This window comes from Plecotus auritus (genome assembly GCF_963455305.1).
Source record: "Plecotus auritus genome assembly, chromosome: 12".
NCBI classification, from domain to species: Eukaryota; Metazoa; Chordata; class Mammalia; order Chiroptera; family Vespertilionidae; genus Plecotus; species Plecotus auritus.
This window is the reverse complement of record NC_137778.1, coordinates 38,286,632-38,310,069: the sequence shown is the minus strand read 5'-3', so window position 1 is coordinate 38,310,069 and position 23,438 is coordinate 38,286,632. Positions and strand designations below refer to the sequence as shown.

General features: G+C 41.8%; 1 protein-coding gene across 5 annotated transcripts in view; it reads left to right on the top strand.

Annotated features, from left to right (window-relative positions):
* Window positions 1-6,282: 6,282 nt before the first annotated feature.
* RAP1A (RAP1A, member of RAS oncogene family) overlaps window positions 6,283-23,438 on the top strand; it is a 54,986-nt gene continuing 37,830 nt past the window's right edge. The window contains exon 1 of one of the 5 annotated variants that reach the window (XM_080647348.1): window positions 6,283-6,426. The gene's annotated coding sequence lies outside the window, so the exon portion shown is untranslated. Of the gene's footprint in view, window positions 6,452-6,725; window positions 6,920-15,211; window positions 15,304-23,438 lie in introns of those variants that run through there. The other 4 variants (XM_080647346.1, XM_080647347.1, XM_080647349.1 and 1 more) reach the window with 4 other exon arrangements.

The following is a 23,438-nucleotide window of genomic DNA, read 5'->3' as shown; positions in this document are numbered from 1 at the left end:
AAATAAACAATTGGGACTACATACAACTAAACAGCAACAAACCCCAAACAACCCAATTAAAAATTGGACAGAAGCTCTGAATGGACATTTTTCCAAAGAAGACATAACAGATGTTCAATAGGTACATGAAAAGATGTTCAATATCATTAATCGTCAGGAAAATGCAAATCAAAACCACAATGGGATATTAGCTCACACCTGTTAGAATGGTCCTTATCAAAAAGATAAGAAATGACAAGTGTTGGCAAGAATGTGGAGAAAAAGGAACTCTTTGCACTATTGCTGGTAATGTAAATTGGTCTAGTCAATAGGAAAAGCAGTATAAAGTTTCCTCAAAAAAATAAAAATAGAACTATCATATGACCCAGCAATTCCACTTCTGGATATTTAACTGAAAAGAAACAAAAACCAAAAACACTGACTTGAAAAGATAAGTGTACGCCCATGTTCATTGCAGCACTATTTACAATAGCCAAGGTGTGGAAACAAACTAAGTGCCCATCAATGAATGAATGGATAAAGAAATTGTGATATAGATAGAGGTTTATATATCTATTCTTTAGCCATAAAAAATATGAAATCCTGCCAATATGCTAAGTTAAATAAATCAGGCAGAGAAAGATAAATACCATATGACCTCTCTTATATGTGGAATCTAAAATAAACCAAGTTCATCAACTGGCTTACCGACTTTCTCACACGCACACACAGATTTCTTATCAGATTTTCAACTTAACTTGATTCAACTGATTATGCTTAATACCCAAGATTCATTTACTGTACTACAGGTTTGTTTTCACAGTAATAAATCTTCAGTTTTTGGTTTATGATTCCACTCTAAAAAAAAATTAAAAAATAAAAAATAAAAATAAAATAAAGTTCATAGATCTAGAGAATAGATTGGTGATTGCCAGAGGCAGGGGCTCAGATAGTGGGAGAAATACATGAGGTGGGGGGGTAAAAAGATTAAAAAAAAAATAGATGCCAAATGATGAGTACAGAGCTCATACCACATGTGATTTACACAAGTTGGACAATACTTCTACTGGTCTATACCCTGCTCAACTAGACAAGTCTGATCACTCCCTTGTATGTCACAGCAATGCCAAGTTGCCACAATTCTAAATGCTTACTCTCATTTTCTGTACTTATCTTACAGTCAACTGGTGTTATGGTCTGAATGGTTGTGTCCCTCCAAAATTCATGTATTGAAATTCTAACTCCCCAAAAATGATGGTTTAGAAGATGGGGATTTGGGAGGTGGTTAGGCCAGGAGGATGGAGCCCTCTTGAGTGGGATTAGTGCCCTTATACAAGAGGCTCCAGAGAGATCTCTAGCCCTTTCCACCAGGTGAAGACACAAGAAGAAGACACTGGATGAACCAGAAAGAAGGCCCTAACTGGAACATGACTATGCTGACACCTTGATTTCTGACACATTCCTCTGGAACCGTGAGAAAGAACTTTCTGTTGTTCATAAGTTCTGTTGTTCTGTTGTTCGGTCTGTGGTATTTTGTTATAGTAGCTCAAATGGACTAAGACAACTGGTGGTAAACAATTTTGTGGACCAGCACCAGTTCATGGGTCACATTTTGAGTAGCACTAATATAGAAAAGATCAGGTTAGCACATATACATTCCCTCCCTCCCTCCCTCCCTCTCCACAACACACACACTCCTGACATGCTTATTAAGAACCTACCAAGCCAAAACCGGTTTGGCTCAGTGGATAGAGCGCCGGCCTGTGAACTGAAAGGTCCCAGGTTCGATTCCGGTCAAGGGCATGTACCTTGGTTGTGGGCACATCCCCAGTAGGAGGTGTGCAGGAGGCAACTGATTGATGTTTCTCTCTCATCGATGTTTCTAACTCTCTATCCCTCTCCCTTCCTCTCTGTAAAAAAATCAATGAAAAGAAAAAAAAAAGAACCTATCAAGTACCTGGTACTTTTTTTCACATTCTAATTCGATCAATGTTTTGTCGACTAAAGATAGGTTCCAGTTTGAGATCTTGCCAATGAGTAGCTCTGTGCTTTTGTGCAATTCATTTAATCCCTCTGAGCAACTTTTTCCCTCTGCAAAAGGAGACTTATACATACTTTAGTGGCATTGGTGGTAGGGTTAAGTTAGGTACTGTGGCATCATTTTGAAAACTGTAAAATGATATGCCAATGTCAGGTCATAGTTTTACCTTCTTGAAGGCAGGGACCATATCTTTCCTATCTTTGCATCCTCAGCAACAAGCACAAATGCTTGGCAAGTAGCACGCACTCCACTAAGGTGTGTTGAATAAATGTGTGTAAGGTACTAGCTGCATGTGTATAGCATTTTTTATTTAAAATATGGTAAATATTGTCCCTGCTCTTGAAATCACTGCACCAACAGGAAAAGTACATTAGGCATGGCAGGCCATGGCAGATGTAATTCTACTCTTGGGTTACAGGTTTCTAAGAGTCTGAGGTCTAAAAATACATTTTCTAAACGTTTATTAGATGGAAGCCTCTTTTTATTGATCTGTTTCACAATCTGAATGGTCCTTAAAGGCCTTTTCCATAAATTGCCCCTAGGAGTAGCCGGGCAGGTCCTGGCATTTCTAAGCACATGACGCTCTCTAGGATTCCAAGCTAGAACTGAGTGGTAAAAGTACCCTAAGTTTGGGAAGCATCTGGAAGGAAAAGAAATATAGTCAATCTGTTCTCTTCAAAAGTTTGAACCTCATGTTAGAAAATCTCATGGCTTTTTTTTTTTTTTTTTTTTTTTTACTTAAGGTCAGTTTATTAAGATCAATGCTGGAAGTTATAAGGAAAATATTCCCCTGAAAATGATTTTTTCTTGGGGGAAAAAAAAAAAAAGGAAAACCAACACCCCCTCAGCATAGGCACAGATGCTGTGGCAGCCACGCCTCTCTGGCCAAGGGGATGGTCCCTGGGTGGGTGAAGTCACTGTCTCGGTCCTCGTCATCCTCTGGCTCCGACTCATCCATTTCTCGGAATAAAGACTCATCTACCTCCACATTTTCCCAGCCTCTGCCAAGAACTGGATACCATGGGTCAAGATTATGATCTGTCTCAAATAGCTGTTTCCCACTTAAGTTATTTTTTCCTGCTTGCTCTTCTTCTTTCATTCATTTCCTTTTCATTTCCAAGAGTTCTGCGTCAAACTTGGCCTCCCAGCTCAAGAAATTCTCAGTTGTGACAGGAGTGCCATGAAATAATTGCTTTTTGGCTGCCACTTGGTTTGCTTTGTGCTTCTCCCAGGGATATAGACATTCTCACTGAGGGTTAGTGATGCTACTCTTGGTTCCACAAAAGTGTACAACTCAATGCAGTGGCTGTAACAGACACCAGACTGACACTGACCATTAAAACACAGGATCTGTAAGGAGGCCTATTTAGTAATGGGATCAAAAAAGTACACAAAATACATGACAAGGCAGCATGGAAGTAAAAACAGAAACAGCGGGATTTCAGCGGAGAGGAGAAATCAGATACCCTCACTTCCCCTCTCCCTTCCGCATGCCCCATCCTTGGAAAGTCCCCTGGCCTCCGCTTGTTTGATTGCTTCCTCTTCAACTACTCTTTCCCACAGGGACCACTGAGCCCTTGGCCCCACTGCTCTCCGACGTGCCCTCTCTTCCCTCCCAGCTTAGATGCCAAGGTCCAAGGCTATGACCACTCCCTCCTTGTTCCCCTCCCCCTCTCACTGACCTTCATCAGCAAACCCCAGACCTGGTCAAATCCAGCTCTCCCCCCTCAACTCTCCAACCCCAGCCGTGGAATGTGGCTGGAGAAAAACAACACAACCTTGCCGAGTGGTCTCACTTTAAAGAGAGGACCCCCAACTCAAGAGGGCGCTCAGCATTGTCCAGACTGCTACACTTCTCCAGTAACTCTTCCACTCTTCAACGGCATTCTCCCTCACCTTCTCCTATCTCCTCAAACAGCCAATAGCCCCTCCCGACTCACAGCTTTATTACATAGAGTAAAAGAAAGCACACAGCCCAGACCTAACTCATCAAACCCAGTGAGACCCTGGCACGTACAGTACCAACTGGGAAAGGGTGCACTGTGTGTGTGTGAGTGTGTGTGTGATTGCTAAAAGCCGCCCCCCCATCCCTTTACGTGGAGCCATTAGAAAAGGTACCCCTTCCTCCGGGTTGATGTGCCTCGCTGTCTGCTTGGCAGAGCAGGGACTGGATTTCAGGTCCCACCTGCCCCCCTTCTGCTCCGCGGTTGCCTGAGCATGCCACCCAATGGACTACCTGACATACCACCCACAGACTTCGCCTTCTCTCCAAAAATAGTGTGTGGACACACTGTCCTCGCTCCTAGCCACGGCCGATCCCTACACTTCTCTGTTAGGGCCCATTGCTTCTGCCCTACGCCGGACAATCTTTCTCCAGTTGTCTCCTCTTATCTTTTGCCCCATCACTCTACCTCACCCCCCCCCACCCCCGCCCCGCCGCCACCCTAGAGAATCATCCAGCATACCAGCAGAAGGAAATGTCTCCCATTTTAAATACCCTCCCTTGGTCCCAAGTAAATCTCGGGCTGCGGGGCGGGTTCTCAGCAAAGCTCTTCAAGAGCTCTTCAGACTTGCTGTAAACACTTTCTCTTCCTCACCTCCCATTCGCTGTTAACACACCCTAATCAGACTTTCTCCCCGATGACCCCTTTGAAACTGCTTTTGTCAAGGACATCAGCCACCTTCATCAGGCCAAAGCCAGCCTTCAAACTCTCAGATCTCATCTTATTCATGTCATCAGTTTGATAAGCCTGTTCCCTCCTACCTCCTGAAAACAATTCTTATCTTCCAACATTCCAGGCTCTCCAAGTGTTCCTCCTCCCTTTTCTACTTCATCTCCAAGTGTTGGAGTTCCTGTTAGCCCTCTCCCTCAGAGACTCTCCCTCCCTAAGTGATTTTCTGTAAGCGTAAGGCTTAAAAAGCATCTATGTGCTGATGAATCGCAAATTTGTATCTTCACACTCATATAGCCAATTGTTTACTCACCATGCCCGCTTGGATGGGTAACAAGCACCTTATGTAACATGTACAACACAGAATTCCTACTTCCGCCCCATATTTTCTCTTTGAGTCCTCCGAAACTCATTAAATGGCACCACCATTTACCCCTCCTTCAGGCCCTGAATCTAAGAATCATCCATGATCTTTTCATTCCTTCACACACACTGCCAAATCCATTTCAGTTCCAAATGTGTCTGAATAGCCCTCTTCTCACCCCATCTCTGCCCCCACCCTATTCCAATCTACCGCAACCTCCTTACTGGTCTCCCTTAGGAGACCCATGCTTCTCTATTGTGTATTTTACACACATTAGCAAGAGTAACTTTTTTTAAAAAAAATATATTTTATTGGTATTTTACAGAGAGGAAGGGAGAGGGATAGAGAGCTAGAAACATTGATGAGAGAGAAACATCGATCAGCTGCCTCCTGCACACCTCCCTCTGGGGATGTGCCCGCAACCAAGGTACATGCCCCTGACTGGAATCGAACCTGGGACCCTTCAGTCCGCAGGCCGACGCTCTATCCACTGAGCCAAACCGGTTTCGGCAAGAGTAACTTTTAAAAATATATTTTTATTGATGTTTTAGAGAGAGAGGAAGGGAGAGGGAGCGAGAGAAGCCCACTGATTCCTTGGCCATGCTGGCCTTTGTTGTTCCTGCAACATGCCAGGCATATTCCCACCTGAGCTTATGCTGATTTTCTTTCAGCTTGGAAAGGCTACCCTCCCCTCCCCCTTATTTATTTGCTAGGCTTATTCCTGCCTATCCTATCCTTCCTGCATGTGCTCAGAGGTCTCCCTGGCCTGGCAATACCAGGTCAGCGATAAAGTCACCCCCTTCCCGACTTTATTTCTTTCACACCACTTATGGATACCTGAAGTTTTTGTTCCCTTGTTTGTTGTCTGTCTCCTCTCTCCTACCTCAGTAGAAGGCAAGCTTCACGAGGGCCCCTGCTTGCCCATGTATGGCTTTACCGCCTAGAACAGTGCCTGGCACCTACTAGGTGTTCAATTAGTACTAATCGAACGATTGCATTTCCTCCAAGGTCTTACTCCTCCTGAATCTTTGGACCCTTCCTCAGTTCAGTTCAGGCCATACGCAACCCCACATCCCATCCTCCGCTAAGCCACGACAGCCCTCACCTCCCCCACCGTCCTTTGCTCTCCCCACCCCTTCCTGCGCGGCCCCTTTAAGTGGAGTCCGGAAAGCGGCGGGGAGGGCGGGGCCAAAACCTCGCCGACGCGGCTCGGAGGGGCGGGGCGTGAGCAGGGGGCGGGGCTGCGTGCTGCGTGCGTGCGCGTTCTGGAGGCGCCGCCGCCGCCGCTCTCGAGGCCGCCGCCGCCGTCGCCGCGCAGCAGAGCCAGAGCCGGAGCCACGGCAGAGAGGAGGGAGGAGGAGGAGGAGGAGGTGGAGGAGGCGCTGGACTGGGGGGGTGAGTGAGGGGCGGGGAGCCGGAGCCACCCCGGAGGGAGCGGGGGGCGCGGGTCGGCCGGGCCGGGGTTGAGGCGACTCCTGTCGCCGGTCAGTCCCCCGGCTCCCCCTTCTTCCTCCGCGCTCCCTCGGTGTCCGGGGCGGCGGCCCGGGGGCCTGGCCGGCGGGAGGGGCCAGGGCTCGCGGAGGCCGGGCCGCCGCCGCCGCCGCCGGGGCCGGAGCCAACCACGCCCGCGGACGGAGCCGGTCGACTGTGGCTGGGCCTGCGGGAGACGGACGGGAGGGGCCGGGCCGGGTGTGGGAGAGAAAGAGGACATTGTGTCCCCCACCCTGCAACTCCCGGAGGTGTCATGGCACTAGCCCGTTTCCCTCGCCATCTCCCCGGACGGTGCCCTCGCCCCTCGCCGCCTGGGCGATGTAGGAGATTGGACGTCGCCTCTCTTTTCCTCTTGCCAGTCCCCAGACTAGGGTCAGCTTTCCCTTTGGGGGGCACGCGGAGAGGGGTGGCGGGTTGAGTGAATTCTCTGTCCCCCCTTCCTGCGCTAGGAGGTGCGGGGAGACGGGAGCGTGGCCCTGGGTCCAGGGTCCCCTGCTCCCTTTATCCCCCCAGTGCACCGGGCTGACATCTCCACATCCCACTCCACCTCCCGGCCCCTTTCCCGCCCTCTTTCCCCGGTGTCTTCCGTAGCATGCCGCGTGTCCGCCTTTTCGGCGTGGCTTTTCTGGGGTCTGCCTCTGCTTCCCTGAATTTTGTTAGGGACGAGGTCCGTCTGATTCTTGTCTTCCTTCCAACTGGGGCTGATAGGGGTGTCGTTTGCCCCCCTCAAGTCAGGAAGTTAAGGACAGTGTCTTAAGCTGAATTGTGTAATTTACTGCTATGGGGAAAAGATCTGAGGGAAGACACTGTGCCTAAAAAAAAAGGGGGGGGGGGTCTTCTCATAGGGCTAAGAACCAGAGTTTAGGGGGCCTTTTGACATCTTGGAGTCAGATACCTTGAGCAGTTAGGTATTTCTTTTGGGGAGGGAGGATCGTGGTGTCATTGCTTTGCAGGGAGGAGGGCATAAGAAGTGAAAGAGAAGAGTAAGAGGGCAGGAGGTTAATGGGCCACGTCCTTACAGGTGGCCACGGTTTTCTGCTTCCTGGGTGTGGGAGGAGGACTCGTTCTGTTTTTAATCACAGTCAGAGTCAAGTGTCAGCTCTCCGTGCTCCTGTGGGGCTCCTGCCTTCACAAGCACGCCGAAGGGCAGCCTCAGAAGGGATGCTGCTGGAAACACGATTTGGAAACTTTCTGTTGGTTTCCTGTCAGCGTGTGGGGGTGGGCATGCGTCTGTGTAGTTTTTCTTTCCTTTTGATGTAATTGATAATCTGCCATATTTTGACATAAAAAGCACTAGATCAGGTCCCGAGCTCTTTTTGTGTCTTTATTATTGTTTTGAAAAATTATATTGGCGCTGGTTGAAATTCTTTTTTTATTCTGGTGTTTCAGTGAATCTTGTTTCTTCTGTATTTTGAATTATGTACTGCGAACTATGATTAGATGGACGTTTCTGAGGATCATACGTTGCGTGGCGTATGGTGGGCACTCGGTATTTCTTGAATGAATTGAGTGATTACAAACATGTGCTTAGGTACTATGTATCTTCTGTTCTTTTGACAGGTAGCTTACATTTGAATTTTGCATTTCATTTCCAAGATATGAAATAGTAATTCTTGACCTTTTGTAGGCCACTGATACCTTTGAGAATATAATGAAATATATAGATTCTGGAGAAAAATAGTAATAGGCATTCATGCAGAAAATTTTGTATTCAGCTTCAGGGACCTTCTAAAGCCAACCAAAGGAAACTTGTCTCAAAAGTTTATTATGATGGAACTGAGTATTACTCAGCTCCATATTAAAGTTGCTCAAAAGCCTTTATTTTCTGTGTGTCCTTAGGAATGACAGTATTTACACTTACAGATTAAACTTTGTGTCTTTGAGAACAAGACTTAAGAGTGATTGTTACTGCAGTTTTATGGGGCAAAGTTCTCATTTTAATAACTGTTACCAGGTCAGTAACAGTTAATGATGACTTCCAAGGAAATAAGATTGCTGCAGTCGGAAGCTCAAAATAGTAAACATGGTGGACTTACGATTTTTATTGTATAAACTTCTGAGCAATATGAACAGCACTTGAGAATGTTCACAAATCAAATGATTCAGTTTTCCTGTTCTCTTCCGAGCTTGTTTATATGCATGGTATTTCATGTAGTTAATAATTATTGTATCAGCATTCAATGTTAAGTCAACGAGTGCTTTTTGAAGGTCTGTTGGAATAAAACAAAATCCTTACTGTCATAGAGTGTATATTCTCATCAGGAGAGATGGGCCATAACCACATACATAAAGGGTATGTCAGGTTTTGAGAGCTGTGCAGAAGAGTAAAGAAGGGTGAGGAATAGAGAAACAGTGTCGCCGAAGGATAGGCAGGGAAGCCATGAGACTAGCACCGAAACCTGAAGGAAGTGAGGATGTGTGCTTTTGGGGAAGAAGGTTACAAGCAGAGAGAACTGCAAGTGCAAAGACCCCTCAGTGTACTTTGCCTTTTTTAGAAAAACTAGGAGGCCAGTAAGCAAGAGGGAAAGTGAGAGTTGAACTTGAGGTTAGAGAAGTAGCTGGGGCCCTACCATAAGGCCTTGTAGGCTGGTCAAGAATTTTCAAGTTTACTATGAATGAGATGGGAAACCTTTGGGGGTTTGGAATTGAAGAGAAACCTATTCTGACTTAAGTTTGTGAGAATCGTTCTGGCTGTGGTGTGGAGAGTAGAAGCAGGAAGACAGATCAGGACGTTAATCTTCATTTTAAATCTTTTTCAGTGGTTGCAAATTAGTCCATCTAGCTGCTGTTGGGTATACAGGTAGTTTCCTTCACCCCTATTAAAATAACAATAAAACGAACACTTGTGTGTGCAACTTTTTCTTTCTTTTGAAATATTTCCTTGGGATTGATTTCCAGAAGGACTACAGAATCAAAGTATGTGAATATACTTGTGTTCTTGGTGTTGTATCTGTGAATTCCTTCAGAGTAGGTTGTACTAGTTAAAATGATAGCCACAGTTGTTGATCTTAAGTTTCATGGCAATGTCACCTGCATTGAGTATTATTATTTAATATTTTAAAAACAATTTTAGATTGTTAGGTTTAATTTTTCAATAGCTCACTTAGAGTTCATATATTATTAGCTAATGGTTGGGGATAGAGAGATGAATTAGACAGGGTCTCTGCCCTCAGGGAACTTTACATTCTGTCTTAATTTTTAATCTGATAGTTAAATAACTTCACATCTTGCCAGTGTTCACTCATACTCACGAACTTTGTTCTATCCCCTTTACACAGTTTTGGGTAACTGGTTAAGAGGGCAGTTGATGATCTTTTATATACCATTGGCATTCCAAGCATTTTATTTTTCAGTGATAATTTTTTTTCTTATAAAAGGATTTTTTTTAATGGTATCTGCAGTTTGTTTGATTTCTGTTCTGTGTGTCTTTAGAATTTTACAACTGTGACAGCCTGTTTTGTTCTTTGCAATAAATTATGCAACTAGTACTTAGTTGAGGACTCTCACAGTTGAATTTTTAAATTGTTGTAATTCTTTATAGTTATTCAAAACATAGAAACTATTGTTTCTGTTAAATAAGGTCAGCATAGCAGCTTTGAAATTTTATTTAGTTTTTAAAGGAGGGTGTTACTGGTCTGTTTTGATAGAAATCATACCACAGTGAGGGCATTGCTCAGCATTTCTAGTTCTAAAATCCAGATGGCTCGATTTGGCATGACCTGGGAACTCCAAGCACCTAGCACTGTGTCTGTACATGCTAGGGACCCAGCAAATGTCTATTTAGCCTCAGGTAACTCCCTAAGCTCCCAGTTATAAAATTTTCATTTTAGAAGTTCAATAAAAATACCTCATATAAAGCATTTATATATTAATGGGATGTTGAGTTTAAAATTATGAACACAACCCGGCCGGTGTGGCTCAGTTGTTGTCAATCTGTGAACTGGTCACCACTCAATTCCTGGTGGGGCCACACGCCCGGATTTCAGGCTGGGTCCCCAGTGTTGGCCATGCAGGAGACAGCCCGTCAATGATGTTTCCATCTCATCATTGATGTTTCTATCTCTCTCACCCTCTCCTACTGAGAGAGATGAAGCATCCATTTCCCCCCCTTTTTCATGCATGAAATTTGGGGTAGATTTTATGTGCTTTTTCACTCTGTTCACAGAGATAATACTGGCCCATTTACATTTTGAGTTTTTGTAGTGGTGGTTATGGGTTTGCACTGAATGATTTACGTGCTCTCTGTCCAGTCCCCTTTGCACAGTTTTGAGGTGACTGGTTAAGAGGGCAGCTTGTGTCCAAGTTAAATGATCCAGATGAATACTGAAGCTATAAGCTTAGCTTATCAAGATACTCTGATCACCAAAGCAGTTCAGTAGAGAACTATGCCATGCTCTCATTTCTGCTTGAAAATAGGCCTTTTGAGGTAGAAGGTACATGCATGTACCAATAAAAAAAGGAAATTGTATGTGATGAGTAAGATGAAGTTGAAGCAAGAAATAGTGTACTTTTATAAGTGCTCTAAAATAAACACTTTATGTAATTTTTAGAAGCCCATGATATACACGTGGAGGATTGAATATGTTCTATGAAATTAACTTCAATCATTAGACAAGTTAATGTTTTTTTTTTGTTTGTTTGTTTTTTACTAATGACTTACTTATTTAGGCTGTATAAATTTAGATTAGATAAATCTGGGAAAAAAATTCTTTGCATATCTAGTTGGGTGACCAGGGAGGCAGTTGGGGGCGACCAGGCCAGCAGGGGGGATAGTAAGAGGCGACTAGGCCGGTGCTGGGGGGGGGAGTTAGGGGTGACCAGACTGGCAGGGGGGGCAGTTGGGGGCAACCAGGCTGGTGGGGGCGGGGCAGTTAGGGGTGACCAGGCTGGCAGGGGGGCAGTTAGGGGGAACCAGGCAGGTGAGTGATTAGGAGCCAGTGGTCCAGCATTGTAAGAGGGATGTCCGACTGCTGGTTTAGGCCTGATCCCCAAGGGGTCCTGGATTGGAGAGGGTGCAAGCTGGGCTGAGGGAACCCCCCCCCCATGCACGAATTTCGTGCACCGAGCCTCTAGTAAATACACTGTTGGATTAATTAAAACTTGAAGTACCTTATGTTGAACTCTAAGTATATATACCTGTAACGTTCATGTTTGTTTGCAGTATAGTGTTGTATTCACTTGTTCTGGTTGTAAGAGAGGCACAGATAACTGGCTACAACTGTTTCTTTGGACAAATCCCAAATGCAGTTTGTGAGATTCCAAGTTAGCAATAATAGGAAATTCTCTTTTATTGCAGATTGAACATTTCAGATTTGTCAGATGTGTAATCCAGAGAGTAAATTCATTCACTGTATTTTCAGTGATATTTTTAAATTCATTTACAAATAGAATCACTCTGTTCTAGACAAGTATTATAAAACATTAAGCAAGCAACTATAACTTAATTATTTTAGCAGTTGGAATTTTAACACTATCATGGATTTTACGTACTTTTCAGTATCTAGCCCAAATCACTGATGCCTTTTGAAATACCTTTTAAATTCCATCATATGCTGGTGAAAATGTTGCATAATTTCATTAGTAGACTTTAGATTTAGTCATTGAATGATGTTTGAGTGACCCACTATTAGGCTCTTTGATGGAAACTGAAATGTGAGGACTGTAGTTTCTATTTAAGGAATTCAGTCTAGTAATTTTGTTGTCAGAACCCGACATACGTTTTATAAATAAATTTTGTATTTTTATTTTAGAATTAAAATAGAATCATGTTCATTTTATTTTTTATTGTTTAAAGTATTACATATGCCTCCTTTTTCCCGATTGATCCCCCCTAATCCATTCCCACCCCCAAGGGCAAGCTCCCACCACCCCAGTGTCCGTGTTCATTGGTTATGCTAAGATGCATGCATATAAGTCCTTTGGTTGACCTCTAACCCCCCCACCCCTTGTCTCTGGATAATATTATTCTTTGTCTTATTAATTAATTAACTTATTTATTTATAGAATGGTTTACTGTTCCTAGAGAGAGAGGAAAGGAGAGGGAGGGAGAGAGAGAGAGAAACATTGATGTGAGAGCACAACATTGATCGGCTGCCTCCTGCATGCCCCCTACCAGGGATCAAGCCCACAACCAGGCATGTGCCCTGATCGGGAATTGAACTGGCATCCTCCTGGAGCAGGGGACGACATCCAACCAACTGAGCCATACCAGCCAGGGCCGTTTTCTTTTTTTTTAAGTTCTCACCCAAGGTCATTTTCATTGTTTTTTTAGAGAGAGGGTAAGTGGGGGAGAGGTATGTACCCTGACCGTGAATGGAACCCAAGACCTTTTGGTGTATGGTATGACGCTCCTACTAACTGAGCCACACTGGCCCGGGCATATATTAATTTTCCAAGTAAACTATTTTAAATGATCTCTTAGCTACTCAACAGCTATTTCTGTGGTCTTATTTTTTTTTTAACAGCTTTTTAGTATTAGAGCAAACCAGTTTCCAATTTTTTTAAAACATAGTCAAATAAAAATTATTTGCTTTCTACTGCCTATTTTACTTTCCTCCAAGACTTTTATTTTTCAAATTGCTTTTCTGCATATATGTCACATAGTGGGAAGTTTTTTCCCCCATTTTCAGCTAGCGAATTTAATTTTGTTTAATGTGAATGTATTTTTGTGTGGGTTTTTTTTTTTTTTTTGCAGTCCAGCTTAATATTTTTTCTACACTGATTAAAATTATCCTGTGACTGAAGTTAACTATCCACTAGAACAGAAATGTGCATATAGACAAATACATCACTGTGCATTTTGTGAATGTTGGTAGCTTGCCAGCTTTATTTTCACGTTCCTCCCCCCTTCAGACCTAATTGTGATGTACTTATAAGGCAACAACAGTATGTTTAGTTAACTTATAAAATGAGAATAGTTTTTCAGATTTTTCTATTTTGCATGTTTTGAGTTAGGATTAACTGGATGTTTATTATTCTGTATAATAAAAGCCTGATATGCTAAGTGTCCGGTTGGCTGTTCAACCACTCAAAGCGCAATATGCTAATGATATGCTAAGGCTGTTCAACTGCTCTCTATGATGTGCACTGACCACCAGGGCGCAGATGCTTTGACCAGTAGGTAAGCTTGGGGTCCGGCTTCTTGGGACTGAGCGAGACGGGCTGGACATGCCCTGGAGCCCTCCCACAGTTCCTCCCCAGCTGGCCAACCTCCTTCGGCCCTCCCTGTCCCCGATCGTGCACCGGTGGGGTCCCTCGGCCAGGCCTGCACCCTCTCTCAATCCAGGACCTTTCGGGGGATGTCGGAGAGCCGGTTTTAGCCCAATCCTGCAGGCCAGGCCGAGGGACCCTACTGGTGCATGAATTCATGCACCGGGCCTCTAGTTCTCAATAGGTATACAGTTCACTTAACTGTGATGCTTTCTGTTGGAGTATTGGCTGACTTTTAGTGAGCCTGTGTAATTCCGTGAATGCTACTGAGTCATGGATAACATTCTTTACACAATCTAAAGGAAAACGTGAATGTAATAGAAGCTAGAAACAAAACAAGTTTGCTGATTTCTTTACACTAAGAAATGTAGTTTCTGTTCCAAGTAATATGCTCTTGTTAGGTTCAGGATCATTTTCAGTTGCTGTAACTGCTTAAATATTGTTTTCCTGTTTAAAGTAATTTATGTTCCATTTGGTAAATTTTGCAAAGAACACAAATGAAAGAAGTAATTGAAAATCACCTATAAACCTATCATCTAGAGATAATTACTAACATTTTAATAGTAACATTTTAATACATTTAGTACATTTTCTAGTTTTCTTGTATGTACAGACTTTTTTCTTCTTAAAAATTAGAATTATGCTTTTATATAGACTGTTTTGCTACTACTTCTTTCTCTGAACAGGATATTGGTGTTCAACCTAGTGTGGGATTTTTAGGTTGATTCTTTTTTTTTTTTTTAATATTTTTTAAAAATATATTTTATTGATTTTTTACAGAGAGGAAGGGAGAAGGATAGAGATTTGAAACATCAATGAGAGAGAAACAACGATCAGCTGCCTCCTGCACACCTCCTACTGGGGATGTGCCTGCAACCAAGGTACATGCCCTTGACCAGAATCAAACCTGGGACCTTTCAGTCCACAGGCCGACGCTCTATCCACTGAGCCAAACCAGTTAGGGCTAGGTTGATTCTTTATAGTATTGCTATCTATATAAAAGCCTAAGTGACCTTTTGACTGTCCGACCAGTAGCTATGACATGCACTGACCACCAGCAGCAGATGCTCAACACAGGAGCTGCTAAACGACAGCAACTTTGCAGAGTGCCCTCTTGCACTCTGGGGCCCCTTGGGGTATGTCGGACTGCAGGTTTTGGCCCAATCCCTGCAGGCCAAGCCAAGGAACCCCACCTGCCGGAAGGATCCCACTCACTCCGCAGACACCCTTTGAGCCCCGGTGCCTCCCCAGGTGCGGCCAGCCGGGGAGGGACCACAGGAGGTTGGCTCCAGGGCATGCTGGCCCGTCTCACCTTGTCTCGCCCCTTCTAATTAATTTCCTTTCAATGTGCATGAATCCGTGCACCGGGCCTAGAGTTTTAAATAATACTGGGGCAGACATTTTTGTACATTTATCTTTGATTGCATCTTTGTGTATTTTTCTTTCTTTCTTTAGGATAGATTCTCAGAAGTGGGATAACTGGATCAGAGGGTGGTTACCCTGTGTATAAGAGTGTGTCTCACTTCATCTTCAATGGCATTGAGTAGGTTAGTTTTTACAGTCTTTGCCAATTTGATAGATATCTTTTACAATTCTTGGGTGGGAACCACAAAATCCTTAGATTATTAATGATCTATAAAACCATCATAGTGTGTGATTGGTAATTTGTAGTCATCTTTGAAAAAGTTGGTTGGAATGAATTTCTTTGAAAATATTTTAGGTAAAAATCCTATATAATAAAAGCCCAATATGCTAAGTGTCCGGTCATCTGGTCGTCCGTTCAACCAATCAAAGCGTAATATGCTAATGATATGCTAAGGCCGCACAACCACTCGTTATGACGTGCACTAACCACCAGGGGGCAGATGCTAACCACCGGTAGGTTAGCTTGCTTCTGGGGTCCTGCTGCTCTGGACTGAGCCAAACGGGCTGGACATGCCCTGGAGCCCTCTCGCGGTCCCTCCCCAGCTGACTAACCTGCCGCGTCCCTCCCTGGCCTGGCCTGCGCCCTCTCGCAGTCTGGGACCTCTCTGGGGATGTTGGACAGCTGGTTTCAGCCCAATCCCTCAGGCCAGGCCGAGGGACTCCACTACACCAGGCCTCTAGTGTTCCATAAAAAGATACTCCTTAAAGTTACAATTTGAGCATTGTTTTTTATTGGGAAGAAATGGCATTTTAAAGTTCTCCCTTTGCTAAAATGACAAACATGAGAAAGCTCATAGCATGTAGTAAAACTAAATTATTTCAGATACATGGGTGGGTTAGTCACATGGTTCAGAACAAAAAATAAATACTTAGTGTTTAGAGCAGTGGCTCTGGAGTTAGGCAACCTAGGTTCAAATCCTTGCTTTGCCACTTACTAAGTCCGTGATTTGAGGCAACTTACTGTGCATGTAACTTAAGGTAACTTGCTAAATATATATGATTTGCTATTTATGAAGTTTGGCTTTCTCATTTTTAGAAGGGGAATAATAACTACTTCATAGGATTGTTGAGAGGATTAGAAATACTGTGTAAGACTGCTTGACATGTAGTAGGCATTTAATAAAAACTAGCTATTGTTAAATTTATTTTTGTGTGTTTTGTTTTGCCAATTTTGGTGGGTGGGGCAAGAGATGTCATTTGTGTGGCCTTGTCTACATGACAGTGCAAAATGGCCTCGAGGGATGCAAAATGGCCTTGAGCAATGGCAGCTAGAGGGGAGTGGTAGTAGACATTCTTTTTATTTGTATTTTTTACTTATTGATATTTATTTACTTATTTATTTATTTTGAGAGGGAGAGAGAGAAACATCGATTTGTTGTTCCACTTATTTATGTATTAATTGGTTGATTCTTGTTTGTGCCCTGATGGGATGGAACCCACAACCTTGACACACTGGGACCATGTGCTGACCAACTGAGCTACCCAGCCAGGGTGGTAGTAGACATTCTTTCTGGTAGGAATGGTACGAGCCAAGATAGAATGTTCAGGACAAGTTGGAGAACAGGAGATTGACCTGACAGAAGCCTAAGCCTATACAATTAGTAAATGTGGCATTAAGGCCATAAAGATTGATTGGGGCTAGGCTTTAGAACTCATTGAATGCTAGATTGAGAAGTATAGACTTTATTCAGGAGTGCAAGAAGTTTTGATAGGAGGAAAATGACATCTTTTGGAAGTTGAATCTAGCTACAGAGTTGAGTATGAATTGAGGAAGAAAGAGACTGGACACAAGGAGGCTGGTAATAATACAGGTAAGGCAGGATCTGAGAGTTTAAAGGAAACTAGGGAAGGTTTTGAGGGGAGTTGCTGGGAGTCACTGTTGTGAAAATCTAGCTCTTCAAGTGTACCCAGTTTGGAATTGAAATTCAAAAGAGAATTTGAGTCTAAGATACAGGTTCCATGGAGGTTGGCAATCTCTGAGAGAAGATAGGACTCAGTACACTTTGGTTGTTGCTATTTTTAAAAATTGAAAGGTAAAAATTCCTGTTATTTCATTAATGAAAAGCACGTTCAAGCTATTTCTTTGACAAGTTTGTAACTTTAGAAGTTTTATTTATTTAGCATTTTGAGTTCTTAGTTAACAGGGAACCCTCACATTTAGACATTGGTACTTCTGGAGGTATCTTAAAATATGTCAATGTACAGTACAGTTCTTCAGTGTGTGGTCGTTCCAGCATTTGTGAATGTGACTGGACTTTAGAAACATCAGTTGTGTGAGCAGAAGTGATGAAAAGTAAAGTACAGACTTCTAGTTTGGTAAGCAACTTCGAATGGAGGGCAGTGAAATATGGAGCAGTGAAAAATAGGATAGTGAATGTATGGTCTTTAGAAAAAATACTACTTTTAGTACTTCTCTCCCTTCCCCTTAATTTATTAATTACAAACAAATTAGTTTGCTCATGTCATTCTTAGTCATTCTGGTACCTGGCTGTAGCTCTGTTCATTGTATTTTCCACTTGGCTGAATAATACATAAGCAAATTAGCCTAAAGATTGATATTAATATTTTTTTGACTCATAAGTAAATTCACTGCTGCTGTGAATTATCTGCTCACTGTCTTTCTTTAATATTACGAGTTGAGAAAAGAAGCAACCCCCAATTTGTAAACATTACATATTGGTTTGTGATACTTGCATGATGTTTGCATATTTTAAAGCACTGAGTTGTTATACCTTTCTAAATGTTTCTTTTAGTTTTCAAATATTTTCTAAATTCAGAAATAAAGTCCTTATTAATTTTTATTCAAATCTCTTTCCTTTAAAAGTGCATTTGAAAATATTTTAAAATTATGGTCATGCACCATTTTTGTAGAGATGGACCACATCTACAATGATGGTGCCATCAAATTGTAATGGAACTGAAAAATTCCTTTGCCCAGTAACAGTCATATCTCAGTGCATTCATTACTCATGTGTTTGTGGTGATGCTGGTGTAAACAAGCCTGCTGCACATACAGTTATGTACAGTACAGAATACTTGATCATGATGAACTGTTGCTCGTTTATGTATTTACTATACTATTAATTGTTATTTTAGAGTGTACTCTTCCTACTTATAAAAAAGTTTGCTGTAAAACAGCATGCCAGGTTACGCTGGCAGTAGCCTCTCATATCACTTGTTCACTGTTTCTTGATTGCATCATTCTGCCTTGCATTTGATTTAACCTCATGTTATTTTAAAATTTTGTGTAGCAAACATGCACTTTATATAAAAAAAAAAGTCTGCAGTTACGTGCAGTAATGTCCTCGGCCTTCATAGTCACTCACCACTCACTGACTGACTCACCCAGGGCAACTTCGAGTCCTGCATGTTCTATTCATGATAAGTGCCCTATATAAGTGCACCATTTTTCATCTTTTATATCGTATATTTACTCTATCCTTTCTATGTTTAGATATTACAAATATTTACCATTGTATTACAGTTCCTACTGTACAGGTGTGTAGCCTTAGAGTCTATGTGGGTAGGAGGCTATGCCATCTAGGTTTCATAAGTGCACCCTATGTGCACTCTATGATGTTTGCACAATGACAAAAATCTCCTAATGACCCATTTCTCAGCACCTGTCCCCATCATAAAGCAGCACTCGACTGTAATAAGCAAATATAGCACATAATATTGGGGATAGTGTGTGTTACTTTTTATAAATACTGTGTTTTCCTAATGAAACTTCAAGAGCCCAGATTTGGTCAACTGAGTGATACTTCATTTACTAAAGGGACCCCAGATAGTCAAAACAGTAATTTAATGTCTCAAACTATAACATCCTAGTTGAGTCTATTTTGAATTGGTTTGAAGATATTTCTGTTTGTCAACAGAAATCAGAACTACAGTCATTCCCTTAGGGCTGATTATTCTTACCCTTCCCTCATCCACCCCAACCATAGCTGAGAGTAGGAGCTTCCCTGGTTTGGGCCATTTTGGCACTGTCACTGTGCTGGCATTTGTGGCCTTCCCAGTATGTATGTCTTAAATTCTTAGAAGTCTGCTTGCATTTTGGCAGGAAAAATAAGTTATGAATAAGATTGAGTGGCTCATGATATACTATTATAAGAAAATTCGCAATTTTATATGGTAATTATACTTCAGTAAAGCTGAAATTTAAAAAAATTATTTTTTATGTGAGGTGATATATGAAGTGTGTGAAACACGAATAGACTTTCTATTCTAGTACCAAAAAATTGAAATAAAAGAGCATAAAGCCCACTAGGGCCTTTTCTTGAAGTTAAAGCCCTTACATCTCATTTAATCTGCACAGCAAATCTTTGAAATAGATAGTGCCCATTTTTTACAGATGATGAAACGCAAAGTAATTTTATAATCTATGAAAATTAACAAACTCTAATTATAGAGAACTAGAGGCCTGGTATATGAAAATTCATGCACTGGAGGCAGGGGATCCTTCAGCCCGGCCTGCCCACTCTCACAGTCCAGGAGCCCTCAGGGGCGGGAGGTGACCCAGCCATCAGGGGAAGGCGATGCCCCATCACACCTCTGCTGCTGCCACTGCGGGCAGCGCAAGCCCTGGTTACCTGAGGCTCGGGTGGCCCTGGGTGGCTGGGGGCTGAGGGGACTGGGGGACTCCGGAGGCAGGGGCGTGGAGCCTGCCGCCCCGCTGGGGCTGAGGGGACTGGGGGCCGCCATCTTTGAGGGCGTGACAGTCAGCATATTCCCTCCTTATTGGCTGTGGGCGCCACCAGCTTTGAGGTCGGGGCAGTCAATTAGCATATTCCCTTTTTTAAAAAATATATTTTATTGATTTTTTACAGAGAGGAAGGGAGAAGAGGGATAGAGAGTTAGAAACATGGATGAGAGAGAAACATCGATCAGCTGCCTCCTGCACAACCCTTGCTGGGCATGTGCCCACAACCAAGGTACATGCCCTTGACCAGAATCGAACCTGGGACCCTTCAGTCCGCAGGCTGACGCTCTATCCACTGAGCCAAACCGGTTAGGGCATTCCCTCTTTATTAGATAGGATTATTAGATAGGATATTGCTGACAGCAAACTACCCAAAGCAGGGACTGCCATACAAAAGCATAAAATAGATGATCAATAATTATTTGTATTTTGCTTGCATTACAAACATGAATGAATGAATACGAATTAATGTTCATTTCAAATATGAATGAATTAATATGAATTTTAGTGAATAAATGGGTCAGTAGGTGAATGATAGAAGTGAATGTGAATGATAGAAGACAGCCTTTAACTCAATAATTTTTTATTCAGTGCAGCACATTTTTCTTTCAGATGAGTCCAGAAAATTTTTCACAAACAATTGAATTCACCTTTCTTTTTCTCTGTACAAAACTCCCTCTTCTCTCAGGTGGTTTAAATTACTTAAATCACACAGTAAAATCCTTAAAGGGAAATAAAGACCAGAGACATGAAAAGCATCACTTCCACTTAGATTTTAACTAAGTAGTATGTAATGTTATCAGTCTGTAATGTTATATCTGCGTTAGACCCTTCTATTCACATTCAGGGTGTTATCTTTTGGTTCTGTTTGTATCTCTTAAATTTTTAAAACTTAAAAATTTATTGTAGTTGTCTGAAATGAGATGATATAACAGTAGTCGAAATAATTATGTAGCCAGCATTAGTTGACCATCCAATCTCTATTTCAGTTGTGTGGGGGGGCATGTGTTTCTGTTTTCTATTAGTACAACAGTGTGGTTTGTTCAGAAATATCAACTGGTAATTTAATAGGGTTAAAAACATAATGTGGTATTATTTTCAACTGATGTTAATACCTGGACAGACTAGTAATGTGAATCTCTAAACTGCATATTTATACAGTTTCTAATTCTTCACTGATTCAATATCTTAATAAATTTAAGATTAGAATTTTTTTAAATGAATACTGAACAGTAATGGATACCATGGATGAAAGTAGATGCAGATAATCGAGAGATTGAAAGAAACTATTTTAGTGAAAGGTTGCAAAAGGAAGGGTTTACGGGATTTGCAGGTGGAAGTTGCTATGCTAAACTGTGGGAAATAAATTTATTTTTACAAAAAGAAATGAAATTGGTGAAGTGTGAGAGCTATGAGGAGATAAATTAATGTTGAATGGGTAGAAAGAACCCTGTAGGTTAATATGGTGGCTTATAGGGACCTTCAGAGACGATTTGATGACTCACAAATCATGACACTCATGAAGTAGGGTTTGAGTAGAAAATACAATAAACTTAGAATGAAGAGGGCTGTTTTTGTAAAGACATATTTTAGGATTTGTTTATAGATGTCTGAGACTAAGACTATAATATGACACATTTATAAAACATAACTTTATATGATATTTTGGCTCTTGATGTCCTCCAACTGCTCTTTTTGTTTGTGGGTGTGTTTTGTTAGATTTCTGTGTGATAGCATTTAGACTGCTCTTTTGTCGTACCCCTCTGCTCTCCATTCTGATCATATAGGGTGGGGCAAAAGTAGGTTTACAGTTGTTCATATGGAAAATGATAAGAATAAACTCAGTTTCACATACAGCTGTAAACCTATTTTTGCCCCTCCCTGTATAATCAGTTTAGTAATGACATACATAACCCCCTGGTATGAGATTTTCATGCTTCAGAAGGTTCTGCATATAAACTACCAGTATCAGTGTGGTGGAACTTTTGTAAATGTAATTATTTAAGAATATCAGATTAGCCTGGCCGGTGTGGCTTGGTGGTTGAATGTTGACTTAGGAACCAGGAGATCCCAGTTCAATTCCCGGTCAGGGCACAAGCCCAAGTTCCGGGATTGATCCCCATTAGGGGTGTGCAGGAGGCTCTCCCTCTCCCTCTCCCTTCCTCTCTGAAATTAAAAAAAAAAAAAAAAAAAAAATCAGATTAACTTACAAACCACAGGCAAGTGAGTTTGGAAGTTGAATCTTATGTCTCAAACCCATATTTACTTGTTTGTTTAGATTTCCATTATTAAGTTATTTTGATGGTGTTTCTTTTTTTTTTTTTTTTAAATATATTTTATTGATTTTTTTACAGAGAGGAAGGGAGAGGGATAGAGAGCTAGAAACATCGATGAGAGAGAAACATCGACCAGCTGCCTCCTGCACAGCCCCCACTGGGGATGTGCCCGCAACCAAGGTACATGCCCTTGACCGGAATCGAACCTGGAACCCTTCAGTCCGCAAGCCGACGCTCTATCCACTGAGCCAAACCGGTTTTGGCTTTTTGATGGTGTTTCTTTACATCCATATTGTAAGTCTGGAACTTAAGTAACTCAAAATTGGTCAAATAGTATACTGTTTGAAAAAGGTTCCTATGCCTTTTGAAGATTGAATAGCACACTTTGGACAAACTCCATTGTTAAAACATCCCTTTGAATTTTAAATAAATGTTTAGTAACTTCTTACTTATATTCAAATGTCATAATTTTTTACATTGGAATATGACAGCATTATAATTCAAGGATCAACCAAAATCTGCAGTTGAAACCTTGAGCTGGAAGGTTCCAAATGATGTAGTTATTCTATTATTCCCATTATGCTTTAGACTTGGGCTTCTGTCATACAGAACAAGTTTGAGATTGTGTCACACTCAGGGCCATCTGCTTGCTGTGTATGTAAGCAATGGCCTTTGACACTGGAAATAATCATCTCTTGTGGTGTTCTTAGCTGATTCTGCTTAGGCTCGAGTGTGCTGGGCTCAGCTTGTGTCTACAGTGAATTGTCACCGTTTTGATCGTTTGCAACCGTAACCCTTCCATAGCCATGTGTTTAATGTCTTCCGTGTGTTGACGTGCTGAAGACGGATTTGTGAAATGTTTTAGTAGTGCAAAGAAAATGCCTACTTAATTAGCAAAATTTTAAAATGATTTTTTAAAACATTCAAATACTTGTAAAAGAGAGTGAATTCTTTAGATGAAGGGCCCACCATCATGTTTCCATCTTGTTAATTTTCACAGTATAACAAACTATTTTTTGGTCCAAAGTGCTTTGTAGAAAGTCAGTCATATAATTGCATTTGTCTGCACTATCTTTAAAAAACTTCTCTATTGTTATGGGAGAAAAAGCTGATTATCAATGTTTTTGTAGTATGATTGCAGTTCTTATTTTTACAAAATGTTTATTCATATGTAGAATATAGGCTGAAAGGAAATACCAAAAAGATCAACGTTATCTTGAATTGGGATTACAGGTGATTTATTTTTCTCCTTAGACGTCTTTTCTGAACTTTATACATT